At 43.7% G+C, this 14,981-nt stretch overlaps 1 protein-coding gene across 2 annotated transcripts in view; it reads left to right on the forward strand.

Annotated features, from left to right (window-relative positions):
- Positions 1-8,875: 8,875 nt before the first annotated feature.
- The window catches only part of LOC147700314 (uncharacterized), a 97,725-nt gene continuing 91,619 nt past the window's right edge, over positions 8,876-14,981 (forward strand). For both annotated transcript variants that reach the window (XR_015299399.1, XM_086935688.1), the window contains exon 1: positions 8,876-9,011. The gene's annotated coding sequence lies outside the window, so the exon portion shown is untranslated. The remainder of the gene's footprint in view (positions 9,012-14,981) is intronic.

A 14,981-nucleotide genomic window follows, 5' to 3' on the forward strand; every position in this document is an offset into this window, starting at 1 on the left:
GAATGCACAGAACTAACAGCGTGCTCACTCAGGGCATCCGGGTGAGAGCGCTTACAAATTAAACCAAGCTGCGGTCCAGAGCGCTCCTTAAATAAACAATACAGTGTTTTTAAAGCGCTGCCTATAAGTAATGCACAAAGCGCTATAATACAGTGTTTTTAAAGCGCTGCCTATAAGTAATGCACAAAGCGCTATAATTAGGTCGGAGCAACGATACCACACACTGCAGGCGAATCACGAGGCAAACGAGTTTCAGCTGTGGGCTGTGGGCGCTGCACTGGGCTGGAGTCAGGGAGCGTGGGGGAGCGGCCGTTCGGGACGATGTCCAGGCGGGTCAGGTACATACATCTTGATACCAAAGAGCATTTCGTACGGGGTCCGCCCACCCAGAGACCTTCTAGGGAGATTATTTAGAGCACGCTGCACGCCATTGAGATGGGCCAACCAGTTTCTGCCAGTGCCTATAACTCGAGCTGTCAAAGATTGCTTTAAGTCACGGTTCATTCGTTCCACTACACTATTACCCTCAGGTCTGTACGGAGACGAAAACTTGACTTGGACCCCCAACGAAATCATAGCATCCTTATACGCCTTAGAGGCGAAAGCCGGACCCTGATCCGAATGGAAGGTACCACAGGCAAAAATCCCTATAAAGACACGCAAATCTCTTTTGACAGTCCGTGAATCAGCGCTGTGATGGGGCCATACCCACACAAAGCGTGTGCATGAATCAACTGCTACTAAGATGTACTTATACGCAGTATCAGAAGAAAAAGGACCGCAGTGATCTAAATAAACGCAACCCAGTGGTTTATTAGATATGTACAACTGTGTCTGAGGCGGACGCGCAGCAGTCGAAGGCTTAATCTGCTGGCATATGTCACATTGAAGGACATAATCGCGCGTCTGTTTGTACAGTCCCCGCCACCAGAACCTTTGTTGTAGCTGAGTTACAGTGGCCGAGACGCCCGCATGCGCAGACGCCACACCTTCATGCGCCGCTGTAATCAACGTAGCCCTGCGATCCATGTTGGGAGTCAAACGTTCATCAACATCAGGAATTTTCACATAAGGAACCTTATCGGGACTTAAGTGGTATATTTACCTCCCTTCTCAGTGGCAGCAACAGCCGCCAAGATGTCATCATCTATCTTACTTTTGGACCGTGTAACTGCTGCAACTAAGTATTTCGATACTGCTGACTTCGCCGCTTCATCAGCAAGCGAGTTACCGACAGCGTGGACTCCGACACGCTGGTGGCCAAGAGTATGAATCACAAACACAAGTGGCAACTTCTCCTTAAGTTCAGCCCCTCGGACCCAGATCATTTTATGTTTTATTGTGCTACCCTTGGAGTCACGAAATTCATTCTGAATCCAAAAAAACAAGTTCTCATTGTAAGACTGGACACAGTAGTAAGAATCACTTACAATCAAAGTCGTCACACAAGGATCAGGGTACTCTAATGCAAGCATCAGAGCACGAAGTTCTGCTAATTGTGCGGTGCAGTCCCCTAGCATCTGCGTGTGCACGACACTGGACTTGAACTCATCGTTCACCATGGCACCGACCACAATGGCGCATGCGGAAACGTAGGCATGTTTAGAGCCATGCGCAACCTGCGCCGAACCATCAGTGTAAATGATGCAATGGAAATCCTCCAAAGGCAGCATTGCTAAAGGAGCCGGATGAACGAATTCATACTGCAAGTACTCCTGCGACCGTAACGTGGCGTCAAAAATAAACGTGACATCCTGGGATGTCAAGGATGCACCCCATTGAATCCACCGAGGGTGCAAAGCTTTAGAATTTGGTACACTGGCTTTCGTAACTGCCTCCAAGGCAGGAGACGGGGTAACAACCAACATGCGTTTTCCCTGTGACAGGGCACGTTCCTTGAGAATTGCCATCTGCACAGCCATTAAAACTTACTCCAAAGTTGAATAATCGCATTTCAGCCGAAGTGTACAAGTGTGACTTGTAAGCAATAGGTACTGTATCTCCTTCATTAAAAGTTAGGTACGTGAAACCTACCGTCCTAGGGATAATTCTTATCACCAGGTTGGTCTGGTTATCACAAGTCTGTAAATATTTAGAAGCGAGCAGATCAGCTTGCAAAGATTGCAGTATAGCTGAATGCTCAGGCAGCCAGCATGATTTGGAAAAAGATGGTTGTATCAAAGCATACAAAGGCTTGATACGCTGGGCGTATTCCGGAATGTATGTTCTCCCGAAATTTAAGAAGCCCAGTAAAGATTGTAATTTTTTCAGTGTCGTCAGAGAGCTCAACTGGGCGCATTTCTCTAGGAAGTGAGGAGCCAAACCCTTTCCCTCATTGTTGAGCTCGTGGCCCAGAAACAAAACTGTGTACTCCGCAATGTGCGATTTTGCAAAGTTAAACTTGTAACCGAGATCTGCAAAGTTACAAATTATTCCGTTGACTCAACAGAGATGCTCCCAAAGGTCGTCGTCTGTGAGATATATGTCATCCACATACGAACAAGCATCCGGGTCGATTCTCTCCAAAAGAGAGACTATGCTGGCGGAAAAAACCCCAGGACTATTCTTATAGCCCATAGGTAAACGTCGAAACTATTTTTTGACACCGCCCCACGTTGGGCGCCATGTAGCAGGGATTCCTTTCTCCTACAAAACTGTGCATAGAGATCTGGAACCTCAGTGAATTAGGATGACCCAAAACTCACCTCAGTACCCAAAATCCCCTTACCGAGCTAGCTACAGTGTCTCATTGGTCATAACAAACTCCCAATGCTTAGACAAACCAGAACATGAACTTAGGTTACCTCAGGTATCGTGGAACACATGAACACTCTTTCGCTCTATAATCATTTCAAACCAGAACGTGGAGTAAAAGTGGACACGTGCATATTTGAAATATTTATTTACTAATGCAGGGTTCTCAAACGCAGTATCTTATATAATACAAGCAAACATATTATAAGAATCAAAGTTATCAGCATAGTTACTAGTCCATAGTAAGCAAACGGTGATAGCATATCAAAATGCTGAAATGAATAGGAGTTAACAACACCTATTTCTCACCCTCCCTATTTAGCATAGTATATTATATCTATGAAGGTCTCTTTTGGGTTTTAGCAGGGCGGGCCCATACCTTTAAATCTCAGTGGCAGAGGATCACATCAACTTCCACCAGCTCTCTGCATGCGAGGCATCATCAAGTGTGTGTTGCATTCCCAGTAACTCTATCTTAAAACCGCTTAGAGCCCGATGTTGGCAGCAACTGTATTTATGTTATGTCTAAAGTGGTGCGAAGATCAGACCAGGAGAAGTGTGGCTCACTGGTTTGAGGAGGCATACCCTGAAGCAAAGGTCAGACCCGGGACCAGGGTTCGATTCCCGATGCGGCAGGGCCCTGAGCCCAATTGTCCACGGACTCGATAATTCTTGCTTCGGTGCCCACTCTAAGCACGAGTTCACACTATGCAGCTCTGGGCAATATGCATTGCTTAATCTCCACAATGACCCCCCCCTGCGGCGGGATGCCTAGCTTTCACCTTGGGGATGCCCAGTACGGGTTATCTCACAGGGAAAGGCCAGGACGGGTTCCCAATGCAAGCGCCGAGATGCCCTAGGGTAAGTCGAGCGCTATATAAGAACATACATACATACATACATACCTCACAACAACACTGTGTTCTAGTTATTCTTAGAGGTTTCAGCACTCACTGTGCAGACAGTGTACCAAGCAAAACTGATATTAGAGTAATAACTTATTATTCTCAAGTACATCACATTGCTCTTCTAGGTTGAAAGCTATAATAACAAATATGTGTTGTGTGCAAACTAAAGGAAAAATGGTGTTTAAACATTTAATAAGCTCATGCTAACTTAACACAGTATATAATAAAGAAGTATCTATATGACACTATGTTTTGCCATTTTTCAAGTTTTGGGAAAGCCACCAGTTCATGGACAGTACCCAGCCGCAGTCTTGTCAGATAAAATCTATCTTGGTTATTTTAACTTTAACCAGATAGTTTGGCAGACCAGTCGACTCAATACTAGCCGTATATCTTTGTATGCTTATTTTCCCTTCCTCTCTCTCAGCTCTTCCTTGTCTTAGATTTTCCATAAACTGTTTTTTCAGCTAATTTTTGCTAAGTTGTTGAATAGCTGTAGGATGTTTTGCTGATAAGTCTTTATCAATATGCTTCAATAGGTTGCCCATGTATGCTAACCAAGGGATTTTATTAGTGTGTTCCAGAGCTAAACAGTCCTTGATAATTTCCCGGGTAAATGTTAGGCCCTCCTTGCACCAAATGTTGTGCCATGAGCACAACGCTTTTACTTGGATTAAGTCAGTAACGTTTGGAACATCCAATTCTTTATGCAAGAGAAAGGTTGACGTAGATCTTGGTAGGGCCAGCATACGGCACAGACAATAAACATCACACAGGCAAACAGCAAGCTTTGTTACTTGATAAAGCAGAGATAGCAAGAAAAAAGCATGGATAGATGGTCTTATCTTCGTATGGAAACTGGATGCCGCAGTTGTACCTTGTAAATCATATCTCTCCAACAACACAGCACTCTCTCCTCCTTATTCGAATGGGAGCTTTTTCCATAAAAATCAGGTCCCGTCGTGGAAACAAACCTGGCTGAACAATCTCTGTCAACTGTGCGGGAATGTGGAAGAGACAGTCCAACATTTTCTGTGCATTTGTCCCACCCTTAGTTAATTGACACGACAATTCCTATTTCTGGCTCTTCGGTCACTCCAGATATGATCCTGCCTACCAGCCTTGATGGCTCTGCTGAAAAGCCAGTCGCTGCAGCTTTCTTGAAGGACAACAAAGTAAATAAACAGTTAGAAATGCAGCAGGGATAGAGGGGATTGTCTAAATACGTTTAAGTATCATGCTCTTGATGTTTCAAAATATATACTACAGAGCTAAAGATCTGATTGAACGTAAAGCATTTTAAAATTGCATTGTTTTTTATTATTTTGACACGGTCATATTAGTTGTCGCATATTGGGCATCGTTTACACTAAAAACGCACTCAGAAAACTCAGCAAATTTATATGATGGGTAAAACATGTGCATTTGTTCTGTCTAATCAAACTATAAAGTTTTTGAGGGCAACATGCATTTCACATGCCAAGCAATTGCAAGCAATCCAGGAAAATCTAAAACCAATAATGGAGTGTAAGTTTACCCTGCTCATTTTGCACACCTAACATACTCTCGAAATAAGGGTCGCATTAGGCTGCTTTGTAAGAAGTAAATACGTGTTCAGTTTGCTCAATGCACTTCATACTCCCGGCAAATCAGGCTAGTGCATACTTTCAATATTTGTAGACTGAATCAACTTTCTCAACCATGCAAATTGCACACTAATCTAAGATGAAATGTGTATTTTGTATGATATTTGATGAAGTCTGTGTTTTTAGTTTTTTGCTAGTTTCAAATACTATGAGTGCTTAAAGAATGTAAAATGTTCAGACTATCTCCATATAAGGATTTAATGGCCCAAAGTGATGTAATTCATGTGTTCTTTTAATTAAGAAATGTGTTGTATTTTGTCTATTTTTTGGTATGGTTTTGACTAACTAAACAATAAAAACTACCCCCCTACTGAGGTTGAGGGTATTGGAAGTGATGGTGACTCAGATAGCGAGTGATTGGTTGCAGGAAGGACATTGATCGTATATGGTGGAAGATAAATGCTGATGGGGGACTACATAGGGAGTGAACAGTTCCCTTTACTGGAGACTTGAGAGAAATCAAATGATTTTATTGATGTTTGCGTTGTTCCACTGAACCACCTGAGATAAATTATGATGTACTACTGTCTCTTCTTTTCCTAAAGTGCGGTATTAATTATTGTTTTGAAAACGTAAATAAAATGTTTTTTTTAAAAATTGTATGGCGACAAGACTGTACAGAGGTATGTTACATTAAATAGAAGGTTGTGCATACATTATAAATTTAAGTTATAACTATAGCTTTAGAATTTCTAATGTTTGTATAGTTTAAGGTGGGATTGTCTAGAAAGAATACAAATGTTTTCATAACATCATTAACCTTTGTTTTTTCATTGAATTTAAATGGTTTTTATTGTTTAATAAAAATGTGTTCAAATCGTAGTGTAGAGTGTCATTCAGTTGAGTGTTGTTCAGTGGAATGTAGTAGAGTATAGTGGAGGACAGTATTGTACAGTCTAGTGTCATAGAGTGAAGTGCTGTAGGGTGGAATGAAGTGGTGCGGAGTTGCATAGCATGCAGTGCAGTAAAGTGTTATACAGTGGAGTGGTGTGATTTGTCGTATAGTGGAGTATCGCAGAGTGGAGTGCATGTTGTACAGTGGAGTGGCGTTTCATATAGTGGTGTGTGATTGAGTGTTGAACAGTGGCATCGAGTGGAGTGGTGGGTTGTTCAATGTAGTGGCATAGATTCTCGTACAGTTGAATAAAGTGCTGCACAGTTCAGTATCATGGAGTGTCATCGGGCAGAGTGGCGGGGAGTCTCGTACAGTAGAATGTCATAGAGTGGACTGTGGTGCAGTGTTGTGCAATAGAGAAGAGTGTCATAGAGTGAAGTGCTGTGTTATATAGCGTGTTATAGAGAGTAGTGAAGTGGTGTGTTCTGGAGGGTAGTACACTGTAGTACACTGGCATAGAGTGGTCGAGCATAGAGTGGCGTAGAGTCTTGCAGAGTGGAGTTGCATAAAGAACAGTAATGAGTTGTAATGCTAAAAGCAATTATACATTGTGAGATCGTGTATTGACTCCATTTTACTCTAACTATATTTTGTGAGTACGGTTTCACCTTGTGTCTGTCTGACCCTGCCTTTCAGCTGTGAATGCAGGCAGGCCCAGGTTACTTGCGCACACAGAATTGTTTATGTTTCTCACTTCACCAAGTGAGAGAGATAAGCTGCTAGAACAGACAGTGTGGGATGCGTACAATGTCCAAGGATGAGAAAGTGAAGCTTTCTGGCTCAGCTCTCATCGGAGCCTGGTCACCTCATTTGAATGACCGCGGCGCAGAGAGTGTAGCCAGCACCGACAGTGCAGAGGAAGGGAGAGGGAGATTCTAGAAATCTTTCTCCATGTTAGTAAAGATTATAAAGATGGAGACCTTTTGGTGCTTTGACAGGAACTCTCCAGGGAGTGAACGCACTGCCAAGGGCTTTTGTGCCCGGTCCTTCCTGCACCACGCAACGGGATAGCTATATATTAACAACTACCCCGCGTGCTTGTTTTTACCATTGACACTGGAACATCCTCATTAAACATATTTTTGTTCCATTGCTCAATTTTTATTATCACTTCTTTTTTGCACTGCACCTCATCAGAATCACCTTTAAATAACCTCTGGCTTGAGTACACCATTGGCATCCACCTCCATACCATCAATAGATGGTCAGGGCGATGGTTGGATCCTCTTACTAATCTCATGTGACGACACTCCACCATTAAGGGTGGCCTGATGAGAATTTTAAGCCTGTGTTATAACTTATAAAGGTGATACTGTATGACCTGTTCCTTTCTAGCTCCCACTGCATGACACCACTCACTAGACCTTAGTGTCCCCTTTCTTGTTATTCAGTTGGAGTAGGGGTCTGGGACACAGAGGTCTCTAAACATTCCCCTCTTTGACCCTAATTTAAGGTTGTTTTTTGGCACTTACATTGAGGCACGAGAGATGTTCTGTGGAGTTCGGCAGGGAGGCGGGAGGTTTTAGAGTGCGACGAAATCCCACCCTCCCACCCACAAAAAAAAAACGTTTTTCATGCCACTATTAGACAGGTTACTCTGAGAGACAGGTTTGAAGGGCGATTTTGGGGTGGGTAAGTCTGGAGCGGGCTTACCCATCCTTTTGGATACAAGCCGAAGAAAAGGTAATAAAGCAAGGTTTTTTGGAAAAAGGTACAATATATATATATATTGATGATTTTGGTCAGAAAGTTTAACATTTTAAATAAGAAGTGAAAGGTTTTGGACCATGTTACCAAATTGTGTATACATAATGAAATAAAGAGTATGTCTAGTTTTAGAGAGTTACCTGATCTAAATAAAGTGGCCTTTTCTGCTACAGTGATAATGTTTGTGGTCTGTTTATTTTGGGCGATGTGCCCGTGTGGGGTTCCGAAACATAAGATTGCAATTTTGGATCAATCAAAGGGTGTTTTCCAGCCCTCTGGCTGTATTCACTTTCTTGTGAAAAAGTTTATTGTAGCACCTTGGAGGGAAGTGGCTCGGGTAGTGCCACTAGTTTGTTTCCTAGCTGTGATGGGATCTATGCTTTCACTTTGCCTCACTGTCAGAGATGCATATCTTGCAGGGTCACATTGTTGATTCGTGGTTTATGGAGGTGTGGTTCAAAGCCTCATGGGAAATGTAGTGTTTTGAATGTTTAATTGTTTTTTTTCCATTCGCTTCTGTATTTGAGTAGTAAAGATTGAGAAGCTTAATCCTCTTTTCGGGTCCTTAAAAGAATCTAAAAATTGTGATGCAAAATGCTAGAAAATCTGCCATTCATTACAGACACTACCTTTATGTGTCTGTGTTGCTCGCTTCTGGGCCTTAATAGATTCAGTTTGAAGAATAAATACTACTTTATCATATATCAAAGAAGACTGTGGGAAGCGTATTTACAACATGGGCATTCGCAGCTTAAGCAGTGTCATTGGTGTGCGCATGCGCTTTCCCTGAAGCATGCAGGATGCATTAGTAAGCTGATATGCGCATGCGCCAAAGAGATTCCTCTCCTCTGAGCATGCGCAGCCGTCTGCTGTGTACCCTGTTTCGCGCACACTCTTCTACGCATGCGTACTTGCAGTGGATTAGTGTGCTTGTCTGGCCTGACTTCCGGCGGCTCCTTTCCCTTGTTACGGAAGTAGGAGCCGGATTCGAAGTGTTTGCGCTGTTTACAGGGAGGGCGGGGCGACGCCCCAGGTAAAGCTCCTGATCTTCACTTTAACCGGTGACTCCAAAGAAGAGCAGGGACAGCCGTGTAAACACAAGTGAGTAATGCCATGTGAAGACTGTGATGTCACATATAATCTCTTAAAAATATATACCTTTATTGTAGGATTATTTAATTGTGATATTTTTGTCTTCCTCCATATCACTATTTTCCTCGTTTCTCTGCGCTGTAAACAGAAGCGGGGTTTGTTATAAACGTTAACGGTACTCGGTGCGCCACTCTGGGAAGATCAAGGGCTGATTTGACTTTCCAGGATTAAAACTCGTGGCCTGAAAATTACAGCAATTGGTGGTGAGCGTTTAACCCCTTCGGTGCTTTGTGTAACACTATTTTGACTTTTTCCCAGCTCGACATAATGATTCTGGCAGCTGTTGCCGGAGGACGTTTCCGAGGCCATTGTTCGGAGCAAAACTGTACTCTAAATAGTGAATACATTTCTATTTCAAGCACTGCTTAGAATGTGAACGAGACCTCAGGTATCCTTGTTATTTCGGACCTCTGGAGTCCATCCCTTAATTTAGAATTGCAATTTCGAGCCCCTCAGAGGTAAAAAGGCTCATGAAAGTTGATAATTTATATCCATTTAAATTGTGGTCGCACCCGCTGTCCTAAAATCAGGTTGCAAGACCAACTATGGTAGGGCCTTGCAATTAACAGTTTAGGAAATTACAACTCCAACTATCTGTGTTGAGGTCGTCAAGAAAAACCAACAAAACATCTGCAAACGACTCAAATACACTGTTGAGTTATCATCAAAACAGCGGTACCAGAGTGGTCGTTTTCTTGAACAGCTGGGCCATTGCCCCAATACTGGTTTAAAATGACATTGTGTTTTTTTTGTGCAGCAATTTTGCACTTGTGCAGTATTTATAGGAGTGGCAATGTTGCATTTCAAGGCAGCAGGCTAGTAGGAAAACCCAGGAGGCAGGTAGAAACAGGCACTTTATTAAGGAACAAATTATAAGTAAGGTGACCACACCAGGAGCTCGGATATAACAAGCTTAACACCCCCGATCCCCTCACCCCTAGCTTTAAACAGAAACTCCATCTGACAGGGATCACTTATGCTTATGGCATCACACATTCCACAAGATTCAACATTCTACACCAGGATAGAATAAAATACAGCATACCACAGGCATGAGAAGATCATGTAGTTAGTTAACAAGCAGGTATGAAATTGGGAAGCATTTGCATGCTGAGTGTTGGCAAGACTGAAAGATGCCTGCTTACAAGAAGTTAGTTTAATGTCCATATTGGTTTGGGTAGTGTGACGTCACACAGCACACCCACAACCTTAACCTATTAGGCCGTTTCTACAGTAGCCTGCACATCTTTTAATCCTTTTAATCAAATGCTGCTTCCGTCACCCTCCTTCCATTACCCAGTTACGACACAACCTCGTAAGAGGCACAAGTTAAAAAAGCCAGCAGGGCCATTTCCAAGTAGGGAATGTGAGGAGAGCAGGAACAGTGGAGATATCAAGTCAAGATAAACTTTAATCGGCCAGAGACCATAAAAGCACCCAAACCCAAACCACAATTTCGAAAAATAAGAGTAAATAGAGCGCACATTGCTAATCCCAATAAAATCAAGATTGTTAAATTCATAATTGCTGGTTACAAATCCAGACATAAAGGCAGGCAAACAGCTGGGCTCATAACCCCTCTTAATATGAAAAGCAGACTTCAAGTGAACTTAGTACCTGCATAAACAATAGCCCTTGTACTGTCTCACATCGGCCTTGCATGGAAATGGCACCAGAAAACAGCATCTTGGCTCCTGGTACAAATGGCAAAAGAAGAATAAGTGGCTGATGCTTTGAATTGAGCTATTGTCACACCTGCAGAAGGGTAGATCTTGAGTCCAAGCACCCGTTGCGGGGAGGAAAATTTGAAGTGTAAAGTTCTTAGTCTGAAAAGGGTAAGCCAATACCGATGGCTAGGGGATATGAGCCATCCCAAATAGGGCTCTAAGCCAGCTGTTGTTGAAACGAGTATTATTTACAATGCTGCGCATCTTCTGTGCCATATCTAGACGGTTATTTATGCAGTGGTCCAGATAGGCTTTTTTAACATGTGGCCTAAAGTTTGGGCCAATTAAAAGCATGGAATTATAAAAATCTCACAAACCCAACCACTCAAAAGAAACCTTCACATACTTGTGCGATGGTATTTGTTCTACCCCATCTAGTAGCGGGTAGTCGGAAATAGAAGAGCTTGTTAATTTGGCCTCTTGTGATGACCCACTTTTCGTCAATAGTAATAGAGTTGCTAGCCCAATCACAACTTTCAGGAATGACATGCCAAGCTCTTCATGGCAATTCAAAGATGAAGTGCTTCCTGGGACTGATAAAAGTATATGAATAAATTGGTTCTCTGCGCGTTGTAAAGTTTCCACATTGTTTAGCCCCCATAGGCCGGCCCCATAAACGCACGCGGACATACACTTGCTCTTGTAAATATTCAGCATAGCTTCAATTGGTTTGTTTTGGATATTGCTAGTAAATCTAAAAATGGCTTCAAAAATACTCCTAAAAATCTGGCCTTCACAGTGATATAAGCGGGGACAATCTTAGAGACTGATTGAATAAAATCCCCAGATAGTTACATTTTTTTATCCTTTAATAAGGTGGACTCCTACATCTTAAAAGACTTTGACTCGGTTACTTTTTAGATTACGTTTTGAGTTACTTTTTACATTGCGCGCACTGGGGACATGGGGTACATTGGTTTAGATGGGGAATGTTTTCTGATTTACAATGTTTGCCTACTAATGCTACAGCAATATATCTTGTTTATTGCGACGTGTAACTCTGTACTTCTTTTGCACCTTTTATGAGTGATCTATTGTGGCCCAGTGGCCTGGACCCAGAGGTCTTGTGGATGTTGTTAAATTCAAGCAAAAATCAATAAAAATGTGTTGTAAAAAAAAAACTTTCCATAACTTGTGACTAAACCATAATTATCCCTTTGCCTCTATAACAATTTAAACTGCTCATAAGTATTTAGTAGAGGACAACTCTCAATCCCAAATTGCACCTCCTACATTGTATGTCTAAAGCTGTTATTCCAGTCTCCAGGTTCCTGGTGACTGCTTAAGGTATGTGTGCCCTTTTGGGCTACATCTTACGAGGATTCCATCCAACCTTGTAGGTATATGCTAGTAGATCTCTTATCCTTGCATTTTTCCTCCCCAGTTCTGGCCATGATCCACCCGGGGCGTCCTTAATCCAGACGAACCACATAAACAGTTAGCTTTATTCGTCCCCACTCATTGATCTTTATTGCGTAAGTATACAGGGAACACTGTCACTTTGCGTCATTTTATCCATCCATATCTCGACCCAGCATTATTCTTTCCACCTCTAGGGGGCCTGATTTTTTAAAATATATTTTTGTATTTTGTCTTTGCCATAAAGGGTTCTTTTCCGGTGTTTACTCTACCCGTGAACCTTGAAGCACTTTGATACTGCAGGTGGAAGCCTTTCGCTGCTTTATTCCGTCTGTTGTTTACTCTTCAGTAGTCTTTTACACATGGTAATTCTTACATCTTGAGTCCTTCCAACTCGCGTAGGGAGCATTTTGCCTTTTTACTGTTTTGCATCCAGGGCATTATCTATTTTAGTGCTCCAATTCTTAAGCTCGGTTTGCTTGCTTTTCGATACTTATGGCTCTTAGCATCCTCGGTTCATTCCACCTGATCTCTGTTCCTTCGCCTGCTACGGCCAGTTTTATAAGTATCCTTATGCAACTCACTGGCTCAGAGGCGTCACTATCTTTGACACAGGTGTCTAATGCAAGTTGAATGAGATTTAGTGATGCATAGTGTTCCCAGTGGGTTATTTTATCTACCTTTTCCATTTTTAGTCTCGACTACAGCATTGCTTTAGCAATGCTTGTTTGTTGAGATTATAATAAGGCTTTCAAAAGTCTACCCAAACTGCGGATTAGGTACAGTTCATGTGAGCCAGGCGCATGCACATCGCAAGTGGGGGAGTGTGGCTCACTGATTAGAGCGGCAGACCCTGGTGCAGAGGTCTGGCCCGGGACCAGGGTTCAATTCCTGACGCGGCAGGTTCCTGAAACCAAAAATGTCCACGGACTCGATAATTCTCACCTCGGTGCCTACTCTAATCATGGGGTCCTACGCTGCAACTCTGGGCAATAGCTTGCTTAATCTCCACTACGGCGGCCCACCCGCTGCGGGATGCCTGGCTTTCACCTTGGGGATACCCAGTAGGGGTTATCTCACAGGGAAAAGCCAGGACAGGTTCCCAAGGCAAGCGCCTTGATGCCTTCGGGTGATACGTACGCTATATAAGTTGCAATACATTTACATACATTTACATCGCACACGATATGTCTGAGCCTCAGCATCAGACTTCAAAGGAACCCGCTCCCCCCCCCCAATCAGAGTTCAAAGGAATCCGCTCTCCCGCCACCCGCGCCACGCAATGCCGAGAGCTTGTTTTCTCCAGCTTCACCTCTGGCTCCCGTTTCGCACCCTCATTTTACCTGCTCCCTCCTCCCTCTTAATTTGCTCTTCACCCCACCTCCTTTCATCACTGTGTCCTCTCTGTCACCACTCGTGTCATTTCCCTGTTCACGCGCTCCTCTTCCTATCCACTCCACTTTTTCCCCTACGTTCTGTGTCTCTTCTCTTCCGTCTCAACCAGTCCCATCTCTCCTTCACCCAACAATGTCTCTCCTCCGGTCCCACCTCCTTCTGCTCACCTCTCTTCCCCTTCCCCCACCTAGCTCGTGTGCCCTCCCCTCGTCACATCAGGCTTACTCTGCCCCTTCTCTTCCCCTCTTTTACTGATACTGTTGCTCCCACCCCATCCTGAATTCTTTCCACCGTCTGTTCTCCGTGAAGCCCCTACCCCCGCCTGCTATTATACCGCCTCCCTCAGGGTTCCGAGCCGTGATGCTCACCCCCAGTCCCTGACACTGCAGACACCGCTCTTGAATGACTTCTTCTGTTAGTTTCCTTCTCTACAAGCAGAGAGGTGTGTGTGCATATCTTTGCCACAAGGCTGTGTGAACAAGTGGAGAACTGCGTCAGACCATGAGATGGTGCACCCAATTGTCGCCAGCCTCTGTCAGCAGGTTGTTGCCTGGCCATTACACTGCCTGACTGTTTGATAAAACTTTTACGCCCTTTGTTGTAAGCGGTAAGATACTACAGGAGTATGACCCATAAACTAGGTTGGGATCTGGGTTGAAGGATAAAATGAACAGACAATATCCCAACAGGTATTAATATATAGACAATTAAACATGTATGCCGGAGGCATTACTTGGAAGGAAAAAAGGAGACTCAATTTGATTTTAGAACGTGCTCATCGCATCATGTATTTTAAGCACAGATAGGCAATACAGTTATAGCAGCACTGTATAATAGTGAATTAAAAAACAACCCGAATTGCACTTGGGGCTCGGTATGTGCAAGTGACATAAGTAACGACGCAAGTGACAATTGTGGACAGCGTGAACAGCGCAAGGAGTGATAGTGTAATAATATATACAGTGTAAAAGATGTACAAAATGGCTCCAAAGTATATTACAATCTAGTCGAATTTAATTTAGAGGTAACAATTCAGGTAAGCCACTGTGGGAGCTGCCCCATTAATTGCGGTGTCCAGTCGACGACGTTTCGATCCTCGTGACTCGGGATCGTCTTCAGGACCGGGTTGTGATGTAATAACGGTGCTGCGGGAGGGAATAGGAGAGGTAAGGAAGGGAGGGAAAAGGTCAGAACACGCAATGCTGGTGTTGCTGGGGGGATCTGGGGTGGGCAAAGACAGAGTTGGAGTGGGGTGTGGAGTGAGGTGGGGGGGTTGTGGGTGGGGTTGAGCGGCGTGCGCTGCTGAGGTGAAGAATGGTAAGGGGCATCGGATCACCGGGTCAGGCGCGTGGGGCCAGGTTCACATGGCAATGAGCGGGGGCGCGCTCTGTTGAGGTGGAAACAATCACAAGGGTAGGGAGCACGGAGTGAGGTGTGT

This window comes from Lissotriton vulgaris, chromosome 8, assembly GCF_964263255.1.
Source record: "Lissotriton vulgaris chromosome 8, aLisVul1.2, whole genome shotgun sequence".
Classification (NCBI taxonomy): domain Eukaryota; kingdom Metazoa; phylum Chordata; class Amphibia; order Caudata; family Salamandridae; genus Lissotriton; species Lissotriton vulgaris.